Source organism: Triticum urartu, chromosome 7A, assembly GCF_056163025.1.
Source record: "Triticum urartu cultivar PI428250 chromosome 7A, HENAU_Tu73, whole genome shotgun sequence".
Lineage (NCBI taxonomy): Eukaryota > Viridiplantae > Streptophyta > Magnoliopsida > Poales > Poaceae > Triticum > Triticum urartu.
Genome location: NC_141879.1, coordinates 675,491,536 through 675,500,769, shown reverse-complemented (window position 1 = coordinate 675,500,769; position 9,234 = coordinate 675,491,536). Strand labels below are relative to the sequence as shown.

At 47.8% G+C, this 9,234-nt stretch overlaps 1 pseudogene; it reads right to left on the bottom strand.

Moving 5' to 3' along the window:
• Positions 1-7,226: 7,226 nt before the first annotated feature.
• LOC125529042 (BTB/POZ and MATH domain-containing protein 3-like) lies at positions 7,227-8,475 on the bottom strand (annotated as a pseudogene).
• Positions 8,476-9,234: the final 759 nt, after the last annotated feature.

Below are 9,234 nucleotides of genomic sequence, written 5' to 3'. Positions count from 1 at the left end.
GATGACCTAAGGTTTATCAATCCGTAGGAGGCGTAGGATGAAGATGGTCTCTCTCAAGCAACCCTGCAACCAAATAACAAAGAGTCTCTTGTGTCCCCAACACACCCAATACAATGGTAAATTGTATAGGTGCACTAGTTCGGCGAAGAGATGGTGATACAAGTGGTATATGGATAGTAGATAAAGGTATTCGTAATCTGAAAATATAAAAACAGCAAGGTAACTAATGATAAAAGTGAGCATAAACGGTATTGCAATGATAGGAAATAAGGCCTAGGGTTCATACTTTCACTAGTGCAAGTCCTCTCAACAATACTAACATAATTGGATCACATAACTATCCCTCAACATGCAACAAAGAGTCACAACAAAGTCACTAATAGCGGAGAACGAACGAAGAGATTATGGTAGGGTACGAAACCACCTCAAAGTTATTCTTTCCAATCAATCCGTTGGGCTATTCCTATAAGTGTCACAAATAGCCCTAGAGTTCGTACTAGAATAACACCTTAAGACACAAATCAACCAAAACCCTAATGTCACCTAGATACTCCGATGTCACCTCAAGTATCCGTGGGTATGATTATACGATATGCATCACACAATCTCAGATTCATCTATTCAACCAACAAAAAGGACCTCAAAGAGCGCCCCAAAGTTCTACCGGAGAATCACGATGAAAACATGTGCCAACCCCTATGCATAGGTTCATGGGCGGAACCCGCAAGTTGATCACCAAAACATACATCAAGTGAATCACGTGATATCCCATTGTCACCACAGATATCCACGGCAAGACATACATCAAGTGTTCTCAAATCTTTAAAGACTCAATCCGATAATATAACTTCAAAGGGGAAACTCGATTCATTACAAGAGAGTAGAGGGGGGAAGAAACATCATAGGATCCAACTATAATAGCAAAGCTCGCGATACATCAAGATCGTGCCAAATCAAGAACACGAGAGAGAGAGAGAGAGAGAGATCAAACACATAGCTACTGGTACATACCCTCAGCCCCGAGGGAGAACTACTCCCTCCTCGTCATGAAGAGCACTGGGATGATGAAGATGGCCACCGGAGAGGGATTGCCCCCTCCGGCAGGGTGCCGGAACGGGTCTAGATTGGTTTTCGGTGGCTACGGAGGCTTCTGGCGGCAGAACTCCCGATCTAATCTCTATTCTGGAAGTTTTAGGATACGTGGGTATATATGGGTGAAAGGAGTATGTCGGTGGACCGAAGGGGGGGCACGAGGCAGGGGGCGCGCCCCCTACCCTCGTGAGCTCCTCCTTCATCTTCTGACATAGGGTCCAAGTCTATCCGGTAGGTTTCCTTCCAAAAATAACTTCTCCAGTTGATTTCGTTCCGTTTCGACTCCGTTTGATATTCCTTTTCTTCGAAACACTGAAATAGGCATAAAACAGCAAATCTGGGCTGGGCCTCCGGTTAATAGGTTAGTACCAAAAATAATATAAAAGTGGAAAATAAAGCCCAATATTGCCCAAAACAGTAGATAATATAGCACGGAGCAATCAAAAATTATAGATACGTTGGAGACATATCAAGCACTGGCCCGGGGGGTTTAATAAAGATGACCCTTGGGCTCCGGAAACCCAAGGGAAAAAGAGGCTAGGTGGCAAATGGTAAAACCAATGTTGGGCATTGCTGGAGGAGTTTTATTCAAGGTGAACTGTCAAGGGGTTCCCATTATAACCCAACCGTGTAAGGAACGCAAAATCCGGGAACATAACACCGATATGACGGAAACTAGGGCGGCAAGAGTGGAACAAAACACCAGGCATAAGGCCGAGCCTTCCATCCTTTACCAATATATAGATGCATTAAGATAAACAAGATAATATGGTGATATCCCAACAAAGAACACATTCCAACAAGGAACAACTCCAATCTTCACCTGCAACTAGCAACGCTATAAGAGGGGCTGAGCAAAGCAGTAACATAGCCAAACAACGGTTTGCTAGGACAAGGTGGGTTAGAGGTTTGACATGGCAATATGGGAGGCATGATAAGCAAGTGGTAGGTATCGCAGCATAGGCATAGCAAAAGAGCGAGCATCTAGCAAGCAAAGATAGAAGTGATTTCGAGGGTATGGTCATCTTGCCTGCAAAGTTCTCAGAGTTGACTTGATCCTCGTAAGCGTACTCAACGGGATCCTTGATCACGTACTCGTCTCCCAACTCTACCCAAGCAAGAACAACAAGCAAATGGAGACACAATCAACCACGTGCAATGCTCAAGCAACATGATGCAAAACATGGTACGATGTGCGGGATGCGGTATGTGATGCATATGCATGATTTGGAAAGGAATGATTGAACCTGGCCTCAACTTGGAAAACCAAGAGTGCCACTGGAAAGAGGAGTTGGTTTCGGTCGAAATCGATATAAAGATCACCGGAATCGGATGCGCGGTTTGGAAATGACAAGCAAAACAAATATGGCACCGGTCTGCGATTAACAGCACGAGACCATCTAAATGCATCAAGAACAACATGCTACAGCACTCCAACATGGCAACAAAATACATGGCAGGGATCCACTCAATATGCTTAACAAAAGATGAACACTGAGCTACGGCTAATTCACTCAATATCAGACTCAAACAAGCATGGCAAAAGTGCAAAAGATTACAGGTTACAGACTTAGTGAAAATAACATCAAGTCAGGAATTTAACATCAGGAAGCAATGTTTAGATCAAGGTAACAACATGCTACAGGAACATAACATGGCAAAGCAAGGCATGGCATGAAGCTACTCAAAGCATACAACAAAAGTCCCTTACTGACCATAAGCCAAAAGGGATCAGAAAATACAATTGCAACCCCATGAACATAGCAATTAACGTTAACAGATTCAGACTTGGTGAAAAACTGGAACATGGCAAAACAGATATCAAGTAGGCATGTTTACGAGCTCGATGCACTCACCACAAGGCATTGCATGATAATATAAGCATAAACCCAGCAAGTAGACATAGCATAGAAGCTAGGCATGGCAAGAACAACAACATAGCATGCACGGGTCAACTACAACAAACTCGGAAAAATTGCTAAACATGTTAACAATCTGCCAGGAACATTTTATAGCAAAAGTAGAGCTCGATTGACTCAAGCTAGGGTGCTCCATAAATGCAAACAAAGACATGGATGGATAGAGCACCACAATATCTACAAAACATCCTTACTGATCATGCTCAAAATAGGCATGGATCACTAGGAATCAACATAAACCTATGGCATAAAAATAAGGACATGGCAGAGACTTAGAATATTTCTAAGTCCCTGAAATCATCAACATTGAGTAAGCTACTTTGCATGCTTGTGCTAGTCACCACATAGATCACAAAAATACATGGCATACACCCCTGTAAAGATGGCATGGCATTCTTCAAAACATATGTAGAGCTCAGGATCATAGCATGCACACATTAATCATGGCAAAAATGACAAAAGTGTATTTGCTGATAATAATCTGGAACTAACATCACATAGCCCTCTTCCAACAGCATTTCGGGCATCAAGATGAGCTCAAATGAAAATGATGCAATGAGATGAAATGAAGTACTCGACGAGACGAACATTTTGATATGCTACACGTACGAATCGGAGCAATGGTGATGAAGTTATGATGCGATGAAAGTGGCATGAAAATACTGGGATCTGGGGACTTGGAGATATTTCGACCTTCGGAGGAAGTCAACGCGGGACCGGATGAAGTGGGACAGCACGGTGCGGTTGCGGATGACGCGTTTGGTGGGCGGACCGGGTGGATCTGATCCACCTCGGACGGATCCGGCCGGACCGAACTCCAGCGAGGCGAGCTCGAACTCCGGCGATCACCGGAATGGCAGATCCGGCCATGAGGTGCCGGGGGCGACCGCGGTGGAGGTCGGGGAAGTGCCTAGCTGTGGCGGGGACCGGTACGGAAGGTGGTGCAGCGGAGCAAGGCGAGCTTGGCGGCGGCGGAGCGCAATGGCGCGGCGGCGGCGGAGCGGCGCGAAGAGGCAGCGGCGCAGAGCGATCCGAGGCATGAGGTGGCGGCGCACGCGCGGGATCTGGCGGCGGCGGAGATGGGCTTCGCGGGCTGCCCCCGGGCCTGGGCGGGCCGCGCGGCTGGGAGGCGCGGGAAGGACAGGTGGCGCGTGGCGGTTGGCCTGGAGCGGCGGCGGAGATGACGTGTCGCCTTCAGATTGGCCGGAGCGACGTGGCGGCGGGATGGACGCGTCCGCCGGCGAGACGGACATGTCCGGCGGCGCGGTGGAGAAGATGGCTAGGGTTTCAATCGCGAAAAATGCGGGGAGGCACACATATTTATAGGTAGAGGGAGCTAGGGGAGTCCAAATGAGGTGCGGTTTTCGGCCACGCGATCGTGATCAAACGGCCTAGGTGATGGAGGAGGTTTAGGTGGGTTTTGGGCCACTTCGGAGGGGTGTTGGGCTGCAACACACACGAGGCCTTTTCGGTCCCTCGGTTAACCGTTGGAGTATCAAACGAAGTCCAAATGGCACGAAACTTGACAGGCGGTCTACCGGTAGTAAACCAAGGCCGCATGACAAATCTCGGTCCAATCCGAAAACGTTTAACACCCGCACATGAAAAGAGGTAGAAAAGGACACCGGAGGACATAGGAGCGCCGGATTGCAAAACGGACAACGGGGAAAATGCTCGGATGCATGAGATGAACATGTATGCAAATGAAATGCACATGATTACATGATATGGAAAGCATGACACACAATCAATGACAAGGCAACAACAGCGAATAACTGGAAGACACCTGGCACAACGGTCTTGGGGCGTTACATATTGATAGTTAAGTTTTATTGCTATTACTTTCTTCATGACTTATACATATTCCTTTGACTATGAGATTATGCAACTCCCGGATATCGGAGGAATACCTTGTGTGCTATGAAACGTCACAACGTAACTAGGTGATTATAAAGATGCTCTACAGGTGTCTCCGAAGGTGTTTGTTGGGTTGGCATAGATCGAGATTAGGATTTGTCATTCCGAGTATCGGAGAGGAATCTCTGGGCCTTCTCGGTAATGCACATTATAATAAGCCTTGCAAGCAATGTGACTAATGAGTTAGTTGTGGGATGATGCATTACGAAACGAGTAAAGAGACTTCTTGGTAACGAGATTGAACTAGGTATGGAGATACCGACGATCGAATCTCGGACAAGTAACATACCGATGACAAAGGGAACAACATATGTTGTTATGCGGTTTGACTGATAAAGATCTGCATAGAATATGTAGGAACCAATATGAGCATCCAGGTTCCGCTATTGGTTATTGACCGGAGATGTGTCTCGGTCATGTCTACATAGTTCTCGAACCCGTAGGGTCCGCACGCTTAACGTTCGATGACAATTTGTATTATGAGTTATGTGATTTGATGAACCGAAGTTTGTTTGGAGTCACGGATGAGATCACGAACATGACAAGGAGTCTTGAAATGGTCGGGACATAAATATTGATATATTGGAAGGTTATGTTTGGACACCAGGATGGTTTCAGAAAGGTTCGGACATTTTCCGGAGTACTGGGGGTTACCGGAACCCTCCGGGGGGTTAATGGGCCTTCATGGGCACTAGTGGAAGAGAGGAGGCAGCGGCCAGGTGGAGGCGCGCGCCCCCCAAGCCCAATCCGAATTTTACTAGGGTTGGGGGGGCTTTCCTTCTTCTCCTCCTTCTCTTTCCCCCTTCCCCCTTCTTCGGAAAGGAAAGGGGGAGGGGGCGAATCCTACTTGGACTGGGAGTCCAAGTAGGACTCCCCCCCTTGGCGCGCCCCCTCTAGGAACGGCCTCCTCTCCTCCCCCCCTTTATATACATGGGAGGGGGCACCCCAAAGGCACACCAAGTCTTCTCTTAGCCGTGTGCGGTGCCCCCTCCACAGTTACACACCTCGATCATATCGTCGTAGTGCTTAGGCGAAGCCCTGTGCCAGTAACTTCATCATCACCACCGGACGCCGTCGTGCTGACGAAACTCTCCCCCGGTCTCAACTGGATCAAGAGTTCGAGGGACGTCATCGAGCTGAACGTGTGCTGATTGCGGAGGTGCCGTACGTTCGGTGCTTGGATCGGTTGGATTGCGAAGAAGTTCAACTATATCAACCGCGTTACTAAACGCTTCCGCTTTCGGTCTACGAGGGTACATGGACACACTCCCCGCTCGTTGCTATGCAGCTACTAGATAGATATTGCGTGACCGTAGATAAAATTTTGAAATACTGTGTTCCCCAAGAGTAGCTAATATACGAGTGTATTTCATGAATGGATCAATGATTGAGCATAATAGGCTAGAGATAACTTATTTTAGTGTTGATATTTTAAAAGACATGGTTGCTTGTTGATATGCTTGAGTATTGAAATCTTCATGTCAAAACTAAATTATTGCTTTGAATCATATAAAGGTCCAAATGTCCATGCTACCAAAGAAAATAATATGTGATGAACATGATAGGCAGCATTCCACATTCTGTTTTTATCATTAACTACTCGAGAACAAGCAGGAATTAAGCTTGAGGATGCTGATATGTTTCCAACAATTGACATCATCCATCAAATGTGCTTCAGAATACACCAGAATGGAAGTCATTTTTTTAAGTACAAAGCAAAGCTACACCATTGTACTTGCAGGATCTTCGAGCTCCGACCTTCGTCTCCCTAGGGGTTGTGGGGCGCCAGCCGAGGAGAACAGCAAGCACCCAGATGAAGACTAATTCCTGGGTACTGGATCACTACCGCTGTTACCAGAAATCATGGTGACCTCTGTCCTGTCATCCAATTTTCACCCATAAATCCTGGTTCATAAAATGCCTTCCGAAAAATATCTACATTGGCCTTCTTGATAATCATTAGAAAAGGGTTTTAGATGACACGGAAGGCATGAAAGTACAATGTACGACACAATGCGCAGATAATTATATGATGATAATCTAGTTGAGAGAACTGCTCATTGCTGCAACACATATCAATTAATGTTGACTCTCAGACCTGAAATTACAGACCATCCATTGCATGAAGAGACAATTTACACATATGTTGTATCTTTATGATTCATCATACATGCAAACTACATGACGAGACAATTAAAAACTAGACACACATGCTACAATCTCTGTAGAGGTACTTATATATGCAAAAGAATGTCACTTAAGGTCTAATTAAGGAAGATGCGTACCATATCCAGAGTGTTACTTCCTCTGGTTCGAAGCAAGCATGGCAATAAGCTCATTCAAAACAAAGGGATAGGTCGTGACAATATGCCCCCAGCCATTACTCGCCATTAGTGTCTTCAAACACGTGGGAGATTGGACTTGGATAAACTTCAAGTGCGCCTCCTTCAATCCACGACAGTGGTGCTACTCGGCTAGAGCAAGAGTGGACGCCACAGAGCTCACATCTATGCGCTGAGACAGCTGCTGTACACAGATGAACTTGAGCCGCTGGAGATCGTACCGGTCTGCCGCTACAAACAAGCCTTGCAGCCATTGCAGCAGCCCCATTTCATCCTCTGCCGCTTCCCCATCTTGTCCTTGGACCACAACTTCGGACATTTCATCTTCTTGTGCTTGTTCCGTATCTTTGCATAGTTCACTCAACTTAATGTTGTCCTCATACATGCCAGGGAACGAGTCTGTATAGACAAAGCTAAGCTAAGCCGTGAACACCTTTGGTTCCATGTCTTTGATCTGTATGACACCGTTGGACGCCTCCTTCATGGGGCCAAAGAGTTGTGCCATGAACACCGTGGATCGGGCAGCAAGCACGCACCGGTGTGCGGCAAAGGTCTCGCCGCCAACCTGGAATGCCACATCGGCACCCACCTTATTTTGAAGGAGACTGTTGAAATGCTGGTGTATGTCCGGCAGGAGCGCCTTGGTGCTTCCATGGCCACGGCCACCGGCATCATCATCATCAACCCTGCTGTTGCGGACGACCACGACGTCGCAGCAGATGGTGAGACAATCGCACTTGAGATCCGCCGAGTGTTCAAGGGCGTCTCTTCTCATAAACCTGTCGTTGCCCCAGATTGAAGTGGTGCTGGAGAAGTTGCGGGTTTCACCGGTGGCACGAATGTACATGGGCATCAGCTTCTCCACCTGGTCGACGAGGCTGAAACTGAACCTGACCTCCATGGGCACTTCGTGGTCGTCGTCATCGGCGTTGTAGAGAAGGTTCAGAAAGAGCGAAATGAAGTCGGCGCAGCCCTGGTTCTCGCCGTTGGGGTAGTACTCGATCAACCAATCATGGCCTCCTACGTTGAAAGAGTTGGCGGTGATGCTCTGGCCGATGAGAATCAGCTCCTTGGCTCACGAGTAGCCGCTGACCATGAGCAGGTGGTAGCCGCTGTCCCCGCGGGCGTCCACCGTCCACGGCCAGCGTCTCGCAGCCGCACCGCTTGTAGCCGTCGGCGATGGAGACGCCGGTGAAGACCGACATGGCGGACCTGACCTGTCGAAAATCGACCTACTTAGTCATCATTCACCATTGCTAAGTTTCAGAGTTCATTTCAGAAAAGAAAAAACAAAGTTTCAGAGTTTGGAGTTGGGATGGATGTGGTGAGGGGCGAACCTGGGCTTGCACCGGCGGCCGCACGGTGTCGCCGGCGTTGCTTCTCCCCGGAAATAGAGTTTGCGGTGAGCTGAGGGGCAAACCCCCGTCGGTCGCACGGAGACGAGCTCACGGAGTTGCCTCCCCACCCCGCAACACACGAAGTGGCCGCTGCTCGCTCACTGACGTCGCCCCTCCGCTTCTCCCCGGAGACAGAGCTCGCGCCGCCGCTCCACTCACTGGCTGCGCCTCCGGCTGGTCCCGTGTCCGTGTGTGCGACCTCACCTGGGCCTACCTAGAGCTAGCTCTCTCCTAGGGTTAACTCTCACCACGTTCGTTATTGGGCTTGAGTCCACCAGCTGCAAAGCCCATCACTCAAGGCATATTATTTATTCTCTATAAGTTTGTCTCAAACTCAAAATTCGGTATAAGTCGAGCCGTTTTTTTTTACTAACATCCGAGCTGAATTTTGTGGGGTGCCAAGACACAAATTGGCTGATTTTTAAATCGTAAAACATAATCTAATTTGAGTTTAAAAAATCACCATTGTATTTACATGAAACCACAGCTGATCTTCGCCCTCTATTTTTACGATACGTCAAGATACTTTCCGCCCGCCTCTCCTCCCCACACCATCGTCCACTCTCA